General features: G+C 41.6%; 1 protein-coding gene across 1 annotated transcript in view; it reads left to right on the top strand.

Annotated features, from left to right (window-relative positions):
• The window catches only part of LOC138204422 (cadherin-7-like), a 109,722-nt gene that overhangs the window by 26,710 nt on the left and 65,735 nt on the right, over positions 1 to 17,277 (top strand). The gene's annotated exons all lie outside the window — the stretch shown is intronic.

Below are 17,277 nucleotides of genomic sequence, written 5' to 3'. Positions count from 1 at the left end.
TGGGGTCCCAAAACGCTGCGCGTCGTCGGCGTGACATCGTGTGTTTAGCTGATTTGAGGCTTCCTTTTGTTTGTTGTAGTAAAAAAAAAACTCCCAAGTTGGATGTATAAGTTTTCGCCCGGTCATAATCTTGACTTGGAAGTTTTTCGGTTGTAAAAAGCTGTTTAGAAATTAGAAGCTCATACATACGACAATGTGCAACACGACGTGAGCGCCGCGTTAGGCCATCAGCTCAGTGGCCGCGCGCGTAAATCTCCCACGAGCTCTTGTAATCGACAGCGTCCTGAAATCGTCTCCGGGCTTAAATAGCAAAACCCCCAGTTTAACTCAAAATTTTCGCAGTGCGTCTCATTTGTGCACGTCTAAGTTGATACGGAGAGAAGCGTTTGAGAAGTTGAGTCTTCGGAGGGCGGCCGTCTCCCGAGCCGATGCGACTGATATATTGCTGGACGAACACACCAGCTGTCTTATTGGCCCAGACGACGGGAGAAACTTCACGGGCTCATCAGAAACCCTCTTCACGCTTTGGCTATGACTTTTACTAAAGGCCACTTTCAATAAATGTCAGGCTCCAAACATCGGTAAACAGTTTTAGCTCTGATCAAATTCCAGCGGGGCGGTATACACCGTGAGGTTAGCGTGTCTGTAGGATTACAGGGGTTCCACTTCGGGGAATGGCACATTAAACAAATGGAGCATTTCCCACTGGCGGCGGCAGTATTTATTCCCACCACTGAGGAGGCCTGCCCTTTCACTTCACGTCCCGCTCGTCCAAACGTTGAGCCCTCCTCCCTTCCTCCCACTCCCTCCCTGTCCCGTCACTGATGAGGACTTATTTCCCTCACGGTTACAAAGAGCAGCTCTGGAAGGGAAAAGCAGCACATTTTACCTTCTCAGTTTTGCTCTTTCCTCAAGAAGGCGAGCCTTACCCAAATATTGATGCAGAGAATTTAAAATGAAAGAAAATTGCATCATGCGGTTTTCTCGTCCTCCTCCTCCTCCTTTTGATGTGTACCTGTGATCTTATGGATGTTTTTCCACCGCAGCTCTACAAAAAGCAGCTCTGACTCACATTAAGATACGACTTCATCAGACTGAATCGTTAGTTCTGAAAGATTGCTCGGCGAGCAAATACACACAAATTATAATTGAATATATCCATTATATGGGCTGTTGTTATTGTTGTGTTTTACATGAAATGCTTGGTGTTAGTTTAGGAGTGGTATGTGGTATTTCATTGGTCATGATCATTAAAGTGCATTTAGTTTCAAAGTGATTTACTTCACATTTTTAATAAAGACAAAAACAATTTAAAAAAAAAAAATTGCTTGATTGACAAACAAAAACCTGTTTACGGAAAGTGAGATTTTTAGAACTGATCGACAGCAAATTCTGTAACTGTGAAAGGAAGCAGGATGAGGAAAGACTTTATAATTATAATATGATAATTTCTGAACTTGCCAGATATGCTACAGTATATAATTTGTCTGTATAATTACTTTATATTCATTTAGTTATTAGTATAATATGCTGTGGGTCTCCACATGGGCGCAGACATGGAACATTTTGTCATAATTTGGGGAATTTGATTTCAGTATGTCAAACTGGAAATGCCTGTTCCACCTTCATCACAGCAATGTCAGATTACTGTTAAGGCCTGTTTAGCTGCGTGCACGAAAGATGAGATTAGGGGAAAACCTGGGCAGCTAATTAAAACTTTGGTTAGTTATAAGATGAGACAGCAGAATCTGTTTGGTTAATGTAAGGGTACATTTTGGGAAAGGGTTTCTAAAAAGTGAAATTTCCTACAGTGTTATTTTGGTCTAATTCTGCATCATTATCTCGCTCTTATTTCAAAAAGCATGAGAGGTTATTTTTTGAAGTGTGACAGAAATAATTAGATCCATACAGTTATTGGTAGTTTTTCTAAAACCGTGTGCAGATTTCCGTCTAAAAAGGAAGATAACATGCTGATTTAAAAAATGTTAATCGTCTTTGAGGAAGACTCCGGTCTTTGAGCAGTTTGCCTTTTACTAGCGCCACTCATTTAAGGGTGGCGAGAGAGATGGGAAATGACACCCGGGCTCAAACGGCGGACGTCGGGACTCCATGTTCCACATTTACAGGCCACGGTGATCCGGAGAGTCTTAGATGATAAAGTAATACCCGTTCGGTTCTTGGAGTTGTGTGATTTATGGCTAATAATAAGGTGGTTATCGTCCTCTTGATCCACATCTCCAATATTTGGATTGTTCATTGTCCTTGTCGGTCATCTTCCTCCATGTACTGTAGGTGATTAGCCCCCGAGAAGCGATTATTGATGTCACTGTCATCAGGCGGTCACCTCGGAGCGCTCGGCGCGATGAGTGCTCTTCACTGAACGGGTTTTTAATCAAAGTAATGTGTGTCAAAAAACATTGAAAACCTGTGGAGAGCCCGAGTGCATGACAAAAACAAGAGTAAACAAACAAACGCAATTATGTTTCTCCAGGCATTGAAAAAAAAATGAATGAATGACACGACAGCGAAATCAAAATAAATCAAAATCCTTTAAGGAAAAGAGGAAAGACGGCTTTAAATGATGGTGAGGATAATGTATGTAATAATTTCTCACGAATACGCATTTGTACTTTTCATTTGAAGGCAGATTATTTGATGGGACACGCAAACACATGTTTATATATTTTCTCTGTCAGGTATTTGTTGTGTTTAACCTGCTGGATGTTTGCTGGCCGTGTTCCATTAAGCGTGCACGTACACTGTCATGAGCAATAATCACACACATGAAAGGCGTTGCAGAGAGGAGGGTGAAAGACGAGATCTGGTCTGATTGACGTTACTGGCGCGATGTGGCACATAGGACAGATAAAAGAATGGAAATTAATCTTAACGAGGCTATTAATTAACAGCCACGCTCTGTGCGGCTACCCTGCCTCCGTGTGAGTGATCGCCATGATTACAGTCTGGAAACACTGTTCGCATTAAGATTTGCTCAGCCTCTCTGATAGCCTGACAAATCGGTGTCCCGTGTGGTGGCAAATTTCAATGACATTAAAGTAGTTCCAACAGTTGCGGCGGCGTTGGTCGAGTTTTGGTGTATGACATACAGTATAGAGCAGGGATTTACCCGGTTGATCGTGGAGCTCTCAGAAAAGGTTGGAGACCCCTGGTATGGAGGATGGTGATCAATGTCAATGTCAATGTCTAGGTCTGGGCTCATTTGGATGTAACGATCCCCAATAGAACATAGCCAGATCCATATTTTCACAAAGTGAATTTGGTCTCTTAAAAAAAAAAAAAAAAAAAGGTGAAGCAGCTTCACTGCTGTGCTTCGAGATGTATGTTAACAGCTTGCAATGACTGTTAATCTCTATAAACAAATGAATGCAGGATATGTGGTCAACGGAAGCGTTGTGGTTTCTGTTTGTAGTATTGGTCAATCACATTTGAGCGGACTTTGGTTGCACGCTTGTAAACGGTCCATTTAGTGAGCAAAAGCCATTGGCTAACGTTGGCTTTTCATTAGCTTTGCTGTCGTGGTTTGAAGCGGGGTTATTGGGTGTAAACTGGCTAATTGTGAAACAGTCCGGTTGTCAATGTTGTCTCTCAACTCCATTCTTGTGTCTTAAGTTGTTAAGCGGGCTTTAAACAACGACTGGCGCACAAAAGAGGAAGTGTTGGCCCGGATATCCGCATGTTACACTTAAACCCCTGAAATACATGTATTGGTTTATTGCCCCTGGGGCCTTATAGTCATCAGAATAATAGCCGATGGGTACCAAGGTTTTGGCAATATCAACATACTGATGCTGAGATATTTCTTGTCTACATTTTTCAATCACGTATAGACTTCAAAAGTCTACAGCCATGTTAGTATACTAACGTGCACAAAAAAAGGCAATGCTAGCAGGTGGAATTTAGTTTAATTTGTTAAAACTAACAGCTCAGGCAAAAGGGAATGTCCTTAGTTTTGTAGATATGTGGTCATCAACTGAAAATTTGATCCTAAGGGTGACATCGACGGCTGAACATGCATAGTAATCCATTTAACAGTCGTTGACACGCTTCACTTAAAACCACAAATTTCAACCTGATTGTGGCTAAAGCCTAAAGTCTGCAGCTCACCAAAGTCAGTGTGATTAATCCTCTGGGGACCACGGATATGTGTACCAAATATCAAGCCAACCCACTGAGTCGTTTTTTTTTTTTAGATATTTTAGTCTGTACCGAAGGGCTTGATTGACGGACCGATAACCAACTCCATTCACAGAGCCGAGCTGCTCGTAGGGCTAAAAATATATTCGATGGAAGAATCATCCCTGCACAGGAGAAGGAATTGTGATTATCAACCGGTTGGAGTGCTGTCCCAAAATCCCTTCACAGGCACTGAACGCTTCGCAGTTTAATTAACGTGACGCTGACGACTCTCGTGAGTGTCGTGCGAACTCATGTGTGTTCTCAACTACCCCGAACCACCTGTAATTGTTCAAATGTCTGTGAACTCCCCACCGGTAGCAGTCAATGGAGCCAATGAAGCTCATTTTAGAGGATTTGGAAGATGGAAACAACAAAATATATATTTATTTAAATTCCTCAGTAGACCCATAATATTCCGATTGTTTTAATGTTATCTCTATACAAAAAGGTAGATCTGTTGTTTCAGCCTCTGAATAATATAGTTTTAATTTGTTTTAACGAACTGCCAGGGCCTTTTTTTTTTTTTTTTTTTTTTTTCCATCCAACAGCCAATGGGGTGCTGCTGCACAACAGATGGAAAGCAGCCACTTTGGAAAGGCCTGTCATCTCTGTTGGCAGATTGAAGCGCTTTCTAAAGTTACAGAACATTCAAACTTTTTTTTTCTTCCGAGGAGTACCGCACAAAGCAGGCGGCTGTTTTCGTGAGCCGAACAATCACAAGGAAGATGTGCTTGGAGGTTTCACCTTTCACGGCTGTACTAATAACCGAATAGTAGAGAAGTTCTGCTGCGATGACTCTTTGACTCCTGAACGCCTTTTGTTTGCACGTTTTTTTTTTTTGAAAGATATTTTTGCACTATATGCGATTAATGAAAAAGATTTTCTACAGAGGAACAAGAAGCGGCTAACCTTACACGGCCTCAAGGTGAAAGTTTAGCCCCTAGAAATCGTTTTAAAGAAAACACACACAAAGCTTCGTTAGTATTGAGAATGAGTCATCTCATCGCGACTCGGAGGAACTTGAAATGTTTTTCAATATCGTTTCTGCGTTCTGGCCCGTTTAATCTGATTGTATAAGCTGTCGGTTCATTCAGATGACAAAGGAGTTTTAAAATAAAACTTGAGCTCAATAGGACAATTCACACTGCAGAGAGGAAGAGTGAGTTGGGCCTTCACTGTTTGGTTAATAATATAATGTAGGCACAAAAAGAGAGACATTCATAAAGGGGCGAGTTTGCTCAATTCAAGGTTTCTTTTTAGGTATGTGTGTAATATTTCTTGAGAGGACTTTTTTCACCGAAAAAAGAAACAATATCTGCACGAACAAGGATATTAGACTTAGTGTGAGAGCGGCGGCTCCCAAAGTAGCTGAAACCTGCAAATTGAGATATCAATTTTGACACACATTACATTGAGTGTAACCTCCCCCCCCCATTGTTAGCTTACTTCACCTTCTCTACCAGACTTCACACGTAAAAAGGATCTATCTACATAACATTCATTTATGTAATGCATTCAAATGTTCTATCTGAACATTTTTAGTGCAGCCCTGCGTTTCACTGCACGTCTTGCAGGATCATCGAACCTTGAATCTTTGAACAGATAGCCTTTTACTTCAGGTTTTTATTTATTTTACTGGAAAGTCAAAGACTTACAGTAAGCGCTTCAATTAATTATAATATTCTAGCATGTTTGAAAGCAAATAAATCGAGCAAAAAACTACATGCAAATGCAATTGACTGATATTCAGCTTTACATTTTAAGCATTGTAACATTAAACTATAATGTGTCAGTTTCTAATAAATTTATACCCAAAAAAAAAAAAAAAAAAAATCATATTCCATGTCCTGGGGCTGTAGTCAGTAGAAATGTCAGAGGAACACAGTGTTTTAGTGAATTGAGCGGGTTTTAATGGCGGATGAGCAGAGGTGGAGCCTGAAACCGCCGATCCAGGGACTGGAGGTTCAGAACAGTATGTCAGGTGATATTTATAGCTCTCTGTAGCCTCCCGTACTGTACTGTATATCCTGCGCTTGTCCTTAACTGCAGAAATTAGGTCTTTTTTGTCACTTCACTGGGTTTGTATGTGGGTTTTTTTTTTTTTTTTGTCTCTGTGTGACTTGGACGCCTGCAGCAATGTCACCTAAACAAATTTCTCCGGTTATATTGGAGGCCACTTTGCCAACACAGTTGTGCAAATTCTGAGGTTGAATTGCATCCAAACCGACGGATCTGATGTCTCGCTGCGAATCAACATGTCAATAGAGCGAGTCCTTAGAAGCAAAATGAGCTATCACAAGCCCCACCGGTGCTGACAGGATTATATTTCATAGCACACACGAGAACCGCCCGCCTGCTTGTGGGCGATCTTTGTCGTCCACGTTTCCTCGCGCACCGAACGTACATCCGCTCGGCGAGGTATCGAGCGAGCAAGCCAAGCGTATGATACTTTGAACGGGCGCCTCTGTTTTCTTGGAGAGCTTCCTGTTTTTTTTTTGTTTTTTTTTTACTGGTTATAATACTTTTGCAAACAAGTCCAAATCTAGCAGTTGACCGCTGCATTAAAGGCGGAGAGATTATCGACATGGTTGGATTTCAGATAAATCCGGATTACGAGTTACTACGAGTAAATCTCTGTTGTTGTACGGCATCAATGCCTGTCAACTTTCACCAAAATCCTCACAGATGTCACAAATTAGTTGGATTAATGTTCTGCTATCATATTTGACGGCTTAAAAAAAATGCTGACAGAACGCATTTTGCGACAGTTTTCTTTTTTTTTTTTTAACTGTCCGCATCAAATAAATCGTCACCTTGAAGCAGTCTTTGAAAAACATGTTTTTGTTACGTCCAGATATGAAGATAATTAAGTATTAGAGAGCATTCTTTGGCCAGGAACTGAAAGGTTAAATCCAGATTGCGTTTTCAACATTAATACAAACATACGTAAATAACAGTTACTGTTATCTCTTCTGGACTTTTGATGTTTCGCCGCCCGGTTTTGTGTCCTCTTCGTTTTTTGCTTCAGATTAACGAGATGAATATCAACACGCGGGTCCAGCATGCGCCGACGGTTCCTTGTATTGACACCACCTGATATGGAAATACATTTTCCTTCTCACTTTCTTCCTTTTCATTTGTGCCATCAATAGGCTGTCAGTTGCAGCCTGTACTCACTTGCACATGAAAAAAAAGAGAAAGGAAAAAACGTCACAACGATAGCATCTAAAGAGCCTTTCTATGACAAAAGGGCTTTGATTCTCTCTCCTATAATACTTTGAAAAGGATGCCTATTCCTGTCTTCCATTTATGTGCATCTCTGTGATGAGGGCAGCTGAATGCTCCCCACCTCCCTCCCTCTCTCCCTCCCACACACACACACACACACACACACACACACACACACACACACACACACACACACACACAATAAAAAATAAATAAAGTGAAAGCTTGCCCTGATTGCCACCTTGATTACGTTCATTGATGTGGATGACAAACCGGCATGGTGGCGAGCCTGGCAAACCAGAGAAAGGCAGCGGGGCACCAGACTGAAAAGACCTGGAAAGCACTCCTGCATGTCTTTAATTAACATGTGTGTCAAGGGAGGCTCTGAACACGGCCTTATTGTGCTAAAATAAATGAGGGAAGTGTTAGTCACATTTGAAACTGATTTAAAAGTTCATGATGGGCAGCTTTGATTTGGCAGATTCTGCATCTCTTGCTGTAAAACGAGATTGGTTTTTCCTTTTTTTTGTGCCAGTATCAGTCCCCTTTTTCTTTTTTTTCCTTTTTTTTTTTTAAAGTGGAAGTGATACTACTCTATTTGTAGCGTTCACATTGGCACCGACACTTCTGTTCAACCTCCAAAACTGAATGTGTCCACTTTCCAAAACCGATACTGCACATGTTTGCTTTCCATTGTACGGCTAAACCCATTTAACCTTCAGTAGAAACCTTTATAAGATATCTGTAAGGATGTCACGGGAGTCATCTGCTCTTTTATTACCATTATAAACATCCACGATGTATTTATGACACGTAATTCAAGATTTCCAATCAGAGATATCTCTAATTACATTTTGACTTGTAACGTTTTAATTGAATGAATAATCTCATGAGAGAAAAGAGTACAAAAAAAGATTCCTTTAACTGAAATAATGACAAGTGAAGATATATGCAATTTTGAGTTTTGACTTAATTTAGATGGAGACACATTTTGGAGAGGCAAATGTAAACTGTAGACATGTCTGATTATACTCTTCAAACAATGAGTCATTTTCACTAGAAGTGCACCATATCATGTAATTCTTAATATGATTTAGAAAAGGGATTTTATATTGTGATAATGGCATGACGCCAATGTGTTGGCGTAATGATGTCAAACTGTGGCACAGCTTAACGACATTACGTGCAGCACAGCAACAACAAGCACAACTAAAAGCGGCTCCACAGTCGAGAATTCTGTTCCAAAAAGTAATATGTGATTTATTTACTGAATATTTAAAGGCAAATTTATGCTGACCTATAAAAGTTTGACACGTATTTTGTTGCAAGTGTGCTCTTTAGATTAATGATCAAATGTTTCTCAGCATTTTGTCATCAAGTGTTTCTTTTAGCTGAAAATAAGAAGTCCTTTGAAGAGACATTACAAGAATGCCTCAACAGACCTTGAGTTTGAAACTTCTTTCCCTTAATTAGTCAAGAATATCCGTAGTGCTGCAGAACATACCCTGAAAAATTGAGATATTATTTCATGGCCATATCGTCCACCCCGAGCACTCACTCATCAGAATGTAATTAGAGATTTTGTCTGGTCTTAAATGCGTTGCAGATATGTTTAATGTAAATCTATAAAATGTTAAAAGATCCTTCCACAGTAAGGAAAAGTATCTTTGTGAGAATCATAAATCATTGAGCTGTCTGGGTTTTTTTTTTTGTTTTTTTTTTTGCCTCTAACTTTCACCAACACGGTACAGGCTGCTCCATTGTTTTCTGTCAAGTTTGATTGCTTCATTTTGAGAGACTCTTGTGCACCGCAGGCAACCAGTGCATTATATTTGAAGGTTTTATTAAACATAGACCAACGCTCTGCATGAATAAATGAAACTGACACAGACATCCATGATCGTTTTTGATTTATTGCTTATCTAACACGAGAAAAACGTGGAGGCCTGATTAAATAAGTGCTCGGATAAGAAGTCTGATTAAAATAAAAATGTGTATATACAGGTTTTTTTTTTTTTTTATTATCTCCTGACTGAAGTTGTTAAGACCCATTTCTGTGAAAATCCCAGTTCAATTTCCCGACACCGAAACAGAGCCCATTCTCTTTGCTGTTATGACTCAGCCTGCAGGTGCAGATATGAGCTGCCGCCGTCTGATGGAAACAAAACGTCGAAATGGCAGTCACAATCCTGAAAATCTTTTTTTTTTTTCTGACTTTGATTGAAAGCCGATTCTCTTATGTCAACTGTCGCCCCATCGGAGACAGAGAGAGCGGTGAAACCTGCATTATCCCGGCTGAAAAACCGCTCCTCAGCATTTTCATATTCATCCTCTAAAGAGAGCTGTCTGCACTTGCTTTGTACCGGCTGTCAAACCATCACATACATCTGTTTGTATAGATTTAAGTCCATTAAAGTGCCTCCTTGCCCCGTTTTGAATCAGCTTATTTCAGACAGAAAATGGAATTTCTCCCTAAATTACAATGAAAAAAACGTGCGTTGCTCTTTCTGCTGAAAATAAAATGACACTTCAATTACTTTACCTTGTATTTCAACTGCTGTCACTGCCGACGTAGACACTGCTTTTGTCTGTTGCACAACGTCAACTGTCTTGAACCGCTGACTGTGCATGAAAAGGGATGTAGTCTCTGAGTCTGAACAGTGGAGCCAAATTGGAAGTGACTTAAAGCGCAATGCCACTGAGGGCCACTAGGGGCTGGCTCAAAAAAACAACAACTCCGGTTTAACAGACTCTCGTTCAAAAAGCGTCAACTTCTCTCATGAAAGTTTTTTTCTACAAGTTCTTAAGGCGTCATCAGCTAAATTCACCGCTTCTGATCAGTATTCCTTTGGTCCTTCTGAAAATAATCCCATCATTAATTCAATTTTAGGCCTCAAAGAGATGTTAGCTGTAGCGTAGCTAGAAACCTTAAACTGAGCGCTTCAGCTGCTTCAACTTGAATGCTTGACTGCTATATAACATACCACGCAATTTTTTTTTACGTTAAGTTATTGTTTACATCTTTGGTTTTCAGCCTTAAGTGTGCATACTTGTTTTTTTTTTTATTATTTTATTTAGAACATTAAGCTTTCCTATAATTTTTTTTTAAATAGTTAACCATGTGGAACACAGACGAACGTTACTGCCTGATTTTAATTTTAATTTTCTAATCCTCCATTGTCGTGAAAAAGGTGCTAATTTTTCACCCAATCACCGACACGCTCGTCTTGACAAACAAACAAAAGCAGTATTTCTATACCTGTCATGAAATGGTGGCGAGTTTTGCCTGCCTGAATGCGGTGTGAACTTACTGTACATGTGACTAATCGTATGAGACATTCGTGATGTATTTTGTCAAAGCAAAGGGCTTCACAGCTCGATGCAATTAAACACAGTCAAAAGAATTAAAGTTTATATAAAAAGCGATCAAATATAGAGCGGAGAAAAAAAAAAGAAGAAGAAAAAAAAAAAAAGCATTAAAAGGGAGGATGTGAAACGTCGAGTGAAACCCGAACGTTAAGACGCTGTTCGTTACATTCGGGCTCCTGTGTGCAGAACCCCTGCACATGTCCACCGCTGTGTGATAACTAACAGTCTCTCCACGGCAATCGCTAATTCCCCACCTCCCAACTTGAAATGAAAGCAGGAGAGGCTGAGCCACAGAGCCTCTCCTCAAAGCACAGCGCCGTGGCTACTCACCAGAACATGGCCGAGTGAATAGATGAAAAGCCAAGCATGTCGGGAGCTGCTGTCGGTGACAGCTGCACTGAAGTAGACGGGGCTACATTTTCTAGCTCTTTTTCTTTTTTTTTTCTTTCATGGCCGAGTGACCCCTCTTTACCCCGTCCGCGTTTTGTTTTCTTTTAGGTTTTTTTTCTATGTTTTTTTTTATGTAATGCCGCATATCAAGTGTCTGACTTTATTCTCTGGTGAATTCATGATTTGTGTTGGATTTAGTGGGTTTAGTATTTGATCTGCGCTGTCGGGAAGGTTTACGGGTGCGCGCGTCTCTTGTGCAACCGTCGATTTTCTCTTCAGTAAACAAATGCCGGAGTGCACCGTCGTCAGTTTAGTTTTTTGGGGGTTTTGTTGGAGCCGCGAACCGCTCTACCTCGTTCGTAGAGACCCCGTTAAGCTCCTGCTGCTCGAGCTGCCCAGAAATATCTCGAGAGTGATTGTTGATTAAGGACTCTTGAGCAGCGGCGGAGGCTGTTCTGGTGTTTTGGATCCAGTATTGCTCACAGGGTGCCCCCGGGTATAGACTTCGGTTTGGTTTGTGTACAGTCCATTGAATAGCAGAAATTGCACTCTACTCAAGAGATACGCAAAAATACGCGTCTTTGGCTTTGAGACGTTTTGTTTTTTTTAACTTGTATTTTTTGTTTCTATTCGAGGACTCCATATTTTTCTGCCTCGGAGCGAAGCCAAACAATAACAATTACTTCCAACACGTGTTTTCATGCGGCACACGATGGCCAAATTGAAAATTCAAACGCTTAGAACAATTTGAACTCGTCGTGCAGGAGTTCCCGCGTAAAGGACGAGCCTGAGTCGACGCGTTGTTACGGGCTCTTTCATGCTTTTCTACCCTTCTCCCTCGCTACAAGGTAAACAAGCAAACACAAAGCGAACAGCCCGGTCCCCGGAGGACTGCCTGCATACAAAGCGATGATAAGTGTCAGCACTGATTTCAGAAGGGTTCGCGTTCAGATCCCTCCCCTCCTTCACAATCCCTGGGAGTGCCTTTGAGCTCCTCCGCCGTTCTGCTGCACGCTGCGCTGCGCTCACCTCGAGGGAAGCGAAGGGAAGAATTACATAGTGGGTATTTACATTTTTGCAAGTGAAGCAACTGCGGCGCCCAGTAAAAGGAACAAGGGTTGAAACTTTCAAAGTGCCGCCTGTAAAAGAGCAGCGGCGGTTTTTAAACCGGGTTTGATTAATGAAAGACAAAAGTCCCGCCAGACCATATTCTTTATTTCATGTAGTCCTGAGTGGGGACGAGATTTTAGGCTGAGTTCCAAATGGCGGACTTGCATACTAACGCTCAGATATTTTGAGTGCCCGAGTGCGTTCACACTGTCAGGCACAGAAACCCGCAGTTCACTACAAGTACCAGGATGAGGCGCTCAAAAAGGTCCAAAAAAAAAATAATTGTGTGAAACGCTGGAACGCTTTCCACCCTAAACGGTCGCCATCTTGGCTACGTAGAGGGGGGGGGGGAGGACTGCTGACGTAAAAATGGACCAGGACTGACCGAAGGAATTTTCAAATTAAGGCGTCTGAGGAAGCGGCAGCTGTTCCTGAACGCCCCCACAACATGATTTTTTTTTTTTTCCACCGCTGCTGCTGGACCGAAGAATCGGTCTGTTTATTGAGTGTTTTGAACAGACGGCACAAAAACACGTCCAGTTCTGGGTGGAATAATCAAAGCCGCGGATATTTTGGCGCGTGGTGTGTTGACATGCCGAGGTTATTTCCTGCCAGAGCAGAACGGCGGCGTGCGATGTGAAACGACACCACCCTGTCAAAAATTACTGCACCACACGAGTAGGAGTCCTAACGTGTAAGAACACTACTTGTTAGTGTACCGAGGGTAAATATGTCATTTGGAAACACAGCATTAGAAATGGAAGACGTGGAGCCAGTCGCTGTCACCGTCGTGCGTGTCTTTCTCCCCGCCCGGGCCGAGAGCTGGAAAATGTAGCAAGCCAAACGGTTCACTGAAAATGAACACGAGAAGTGTGCTTGACCTCTGACCCCCCCCCCCCCCCCCTCCACCCCCCGCATGCTTTGTGGCTTTGTCGGCTTTGTCCTTCTCGTCCATGGCATTTACTGGAAGCAAACGGCCACGGATGGCTTCCTCGAGATTAAATGTTGACTCTCTCCGAGACTGACAATTCACCTCAGGTTTGCTCCTGACAGCGGGAGATGGTGAATAAACACGGCGAGCTCCGTAAAGAGACGCCACATATGCATGCTTAGGCTTGAGGGCGCAGCCAACGCAATCATCGCGCCCCCAGTGTGGCATCCATCAGCCGGCTGATGGATTCCATTAATAAAAGACCTTTGGTTGTTGTATCCCCTGTTCGGCGTGTACTCCGTCAGCGCCATCAAAATAATATTGACCTAATCATTCTCCTCTGTAGTGCTGGTTTGGAACCTGAAATACCATTGTTATGTATCCCATAATGAGATGTTGACATTTACAGATAAATTGAAAGAAGAGTTTGGCCAATAATCTTGTACGAGTACGTCGTAATATGAACAGAAATGCCGCACAATAAGCTTTTGTCGTCGCTCTACACAATAAACAAGAGAGGCTTAATTGAAAAAGTGCTGTACACGGTGAGCGTTTGCACTTTTTATTTCAGTTTCGACAGTAAAAAAATTACGATAAGGAATAATTCAATTGCTCAAATGTAATCTCTATAAACTATTGCTGCATGCAGTTATAATACATTAGCGTTCCTTTTTACTTCATTTTTTTAGCTCAAGGGTCAGGTGCGGTAAGGATATGAAAAGTCTTGTAGCGTGAAGGAAGTTCTGGCAGACCATCAGATGGCTCTGGAAGGGAGAGGGCAGGCCTTCGCCCTGACTTCTTTCAACAGCCATAGTTAGCTGCTGACCTCAGCTGGGGATCGTGCAAGTGAAGAATTTCTGAACCCAAATGTCACGCCGTCTAAAAAGGAAGACGTGCGGGCGGACTCGTTCTGAGACTTACCCATCTCTTCTGCCGGAGTTCACCAAGATGGCACCGCAGTATGCATGGTGCTGGAGGTAGAGGAAGAGAACTCTGAGATGCAAGAGGCTCCGGCTGTTTTTCTGGCTGGCGTAAGTAACACGCCTCTCCAGTGTCGCTTGGAGTTCAGGCTTCTCGAGGAAACAGAGCAGTGTGACGAGGAGAATCCAGCCGACTCATGAATCTCAGATTCAGATGAATTAATGTGGTTTCGATCAAGCTTTTTTTTTTTTTTTTTAGGTAGATCAGCCAACCCGGTATCACGGCAAAACGTGACATAGACACGCCGGTCAACTACAGGAAAACGTGAAATAGCCACACTTTAGCCTGTTACGGCGTGACAGTAACATGTTCTAAGTTCTATATTGCCTCCGTTGCGGGACCTTGGTCACATGGCATTTCCTTGCATGTAAATTTCACGCTTTCCAAACGTGTAACTGTCACGCCTAAACAGGCCAAAGCGTGGCTATTTAATGTTTTGCTATAGTGGACAAGCGTGTCTATTTTACGTTTTGCCCATGATACTGGGTTGGATCAGCTTTTTACCATTGCATGAAAAATAGAGTTTGTGTTTGGAGTTCAGTCAACCAGGTTGAATGTGGTTTGTAAAGTTTTTTTCTAAGTGCTCCTTGAATTTGTTTGATTTTCTGAAAACGTAAGTGGCATTGGCACCATGTAAACGAAGGCAAGAGCCGTGGTTCATTTTCCTTTAGTGAAATGAAGGCTAAGCATTTTCTTTTCACTGACTAAAACTTGTGGCACAGCAAAGCAGCTTGGCAACCTCAACTGTAAGGTCTGGGACAGAGATATTTGCGACATGTGCAGCTTTGAGGATGTGAAAGTCTGCCTATAGTGAGCTGCAAAATCTTTCTTTGCATGTTTCTTAAGGAGATGATTCATATTTAAGGATCCCCTCCGGACATCTGTTAAGACGTGAAAAAATACTCGTCCCAGTTATATTGTTTAATTAGTTCGTTGAACTCATTAAAATGACTTCATTGAAAATTCTCGAACCTATGAATATGCAAATATATTTACGCTTAACTGCTGGACACAAGATGTGGTGCTAGAAGTTCAAATTTGTATTTTTCTTGGATGTAACTATTCTTTACACTTTCAGATTTTTTTTTAGGGTTGACGTTTCGTTCTTTTGTCATGTACCCAATGCAACTTTAACTGTGCTGGTTACACGCCAAAGATTTTACACATAAACTTTCAGTTAATTTGTCCCAAGCAGTGCTGCTTGGCCTCTGATAATGCCCTAGTGATTTCATCAGGATTACCTCATTTTGGGCTTTAACCTGGACTCCAAAGGCTGGATGATTTATTGATAGAGACCAGAAAGAGTTGCATTAGATCTCCAGTACTTTCAGGTCTTAAGTTTCTCGAGTTTTCCAACTTTGTGGAAGTGTAACCCTGACTCGCAGAAGCAGACCATGAAGTTTGCAATGTTTTCCTTAGCAATCATTGTACCTGAAACTTTCAAGAAACTACTGGTTTAACAACCTACTGCAGTAACAACAGGCTGGAGGGAGCTGGCCTTGCGAGTAAGTGGATGAAGATACTAGCTGCAGAGGAAAAGTTTTGCTCCGAAAGACAGATGGATGAATTTAGCCATTTCCTTCCTTATATTATTGATCTGGAGGCAATCAAATTCAAAACACCTGGTAGATTGAGATTGAAACTGTATTCTGTACACTTTAAACACCAAATACGAACAATCAAGAATCTGCACGCTTCGCTATTGAGGTGTTTTGTCATGTTTGAGGTGATAAAGACAGAAATATGCACTCTGCTAAATGCTGACAGCTAAAAATGGTCCGCCTGCCCATCTTTAAATACCAAAAATGGCCTTCCCCTAAGATATATGTCAGTTTCTGTGATCACTCTGATGTTAACCATGTTGAAGGGCTTGATGGCCACGAGACAGCTCTGACTTCAAACAGGATTGTTCAAGGTTCGTTTTCTTGTCATGATAATTTTAATTTCTTTTCCTTTCGAGTTGTTCAAGGATTATTTTGTCGGAGTCGTACTTTGAGAAGAGGTCTTAAAGTCATCTTTAAAGTCTTGACTCGCTCTGCAGGGATTAAAACTCTGTCATAAGTGGAATGTCGTTGTAGTGACAACAAAGGTTCACTGACAAAAATGTAGTTTGTCTGTCTTCTTTGTACACCTGTAAAGTACGTCTGTCTATTAATAATGTTGCTTATTTCAGCTGCTGCGAGAAACAAAAGTTCACTTTTATGATGGTAGCCCGCGTGCTTTGAGATGAACAAGGCTTGTCTTAAAGATGTCATCCCCGGCTGCTACTTGGTGTGCCGTGAGATTTAAAGAAGGAGGGTTTGTACGCTTATTAGGAAGGACTGATCTGACAGCGTGACTCTCGATGCACGACCTCAGCCCTCGGTATTGATCCTCGGAGGGCACAAACCTGTCAGATCCTTTTTGCAAGTGGATAAACTCAACATCAAACTTTGCATGCTCTTAATGGCAATAAGAGAAGAGCTGTTGAAGATATTTGAGCTTTAATATCGAGATGTCGCGTTGTCTCTGCTCGTCACCTTCCAAAAAGGCTAAAAGGGATGAAAAGGAGCACCGCTTGCAAGCATTGAGACCGGAACAGAACATTCAGTCACCAGTATCAAGCGGTGGTTTCAGTAGGCTACTTGATCTTAGACGAACGGTACCCAATGCAGCTTTAGAAAGCGCATTTAGAAAGCCTTTGCACGAATCTGTGCTAAAATGTAGATGATAAATGCTTCCTGAGGAACCATTTATCACTAACGATGACAGATTTCTGGACAGAAAACATGTGAAGTCCATTTGGGGCATCATTGTTGCTAAATTGATTCAAACACTTTTGTTAATAGCTGTTGGGTTTTTTTTCTTCTTTCTTTTAATGTGAGACAAGCTTGTTATTGCTTGGAGCTTTGATGCTAGTTTCATTAGTAATGACGGTTTACATTTGTTAGCAAGTCACACTGCCATTACAGTAAGTGGCAGCATTTCATTCCATTATTTGTAGCAAAATGCAAATCATGGTGGGATTTTTGCAACATAATTCATGCATAAACGGTGCATGTTTTGATCTTGTGATCTGATCTGAATGTTTG

This window comes from Embiotoca jacksoni, unplaced genomic scaffold, assembly GCF_022577435.1.
Source record: "Embiotoca jacksoni isolate LCO1_2020_lvr unplaced genomic scaffold, fEmbJac1.0.p SCAF_25, whole genome shotgun sequence".
In the NCBI taxonomy this organism is placed as follows: Eukaryota; Metazoa; Chordata; class Actinopteri; family Embiotocidae; genus Embiotoca; species Embiotoca jacksoni.
The sequence above is the reverse complement of the archived record's forward strand: the minus strand, read 5'-3'. Positions and strand labels throughout refer to the sequence as shown.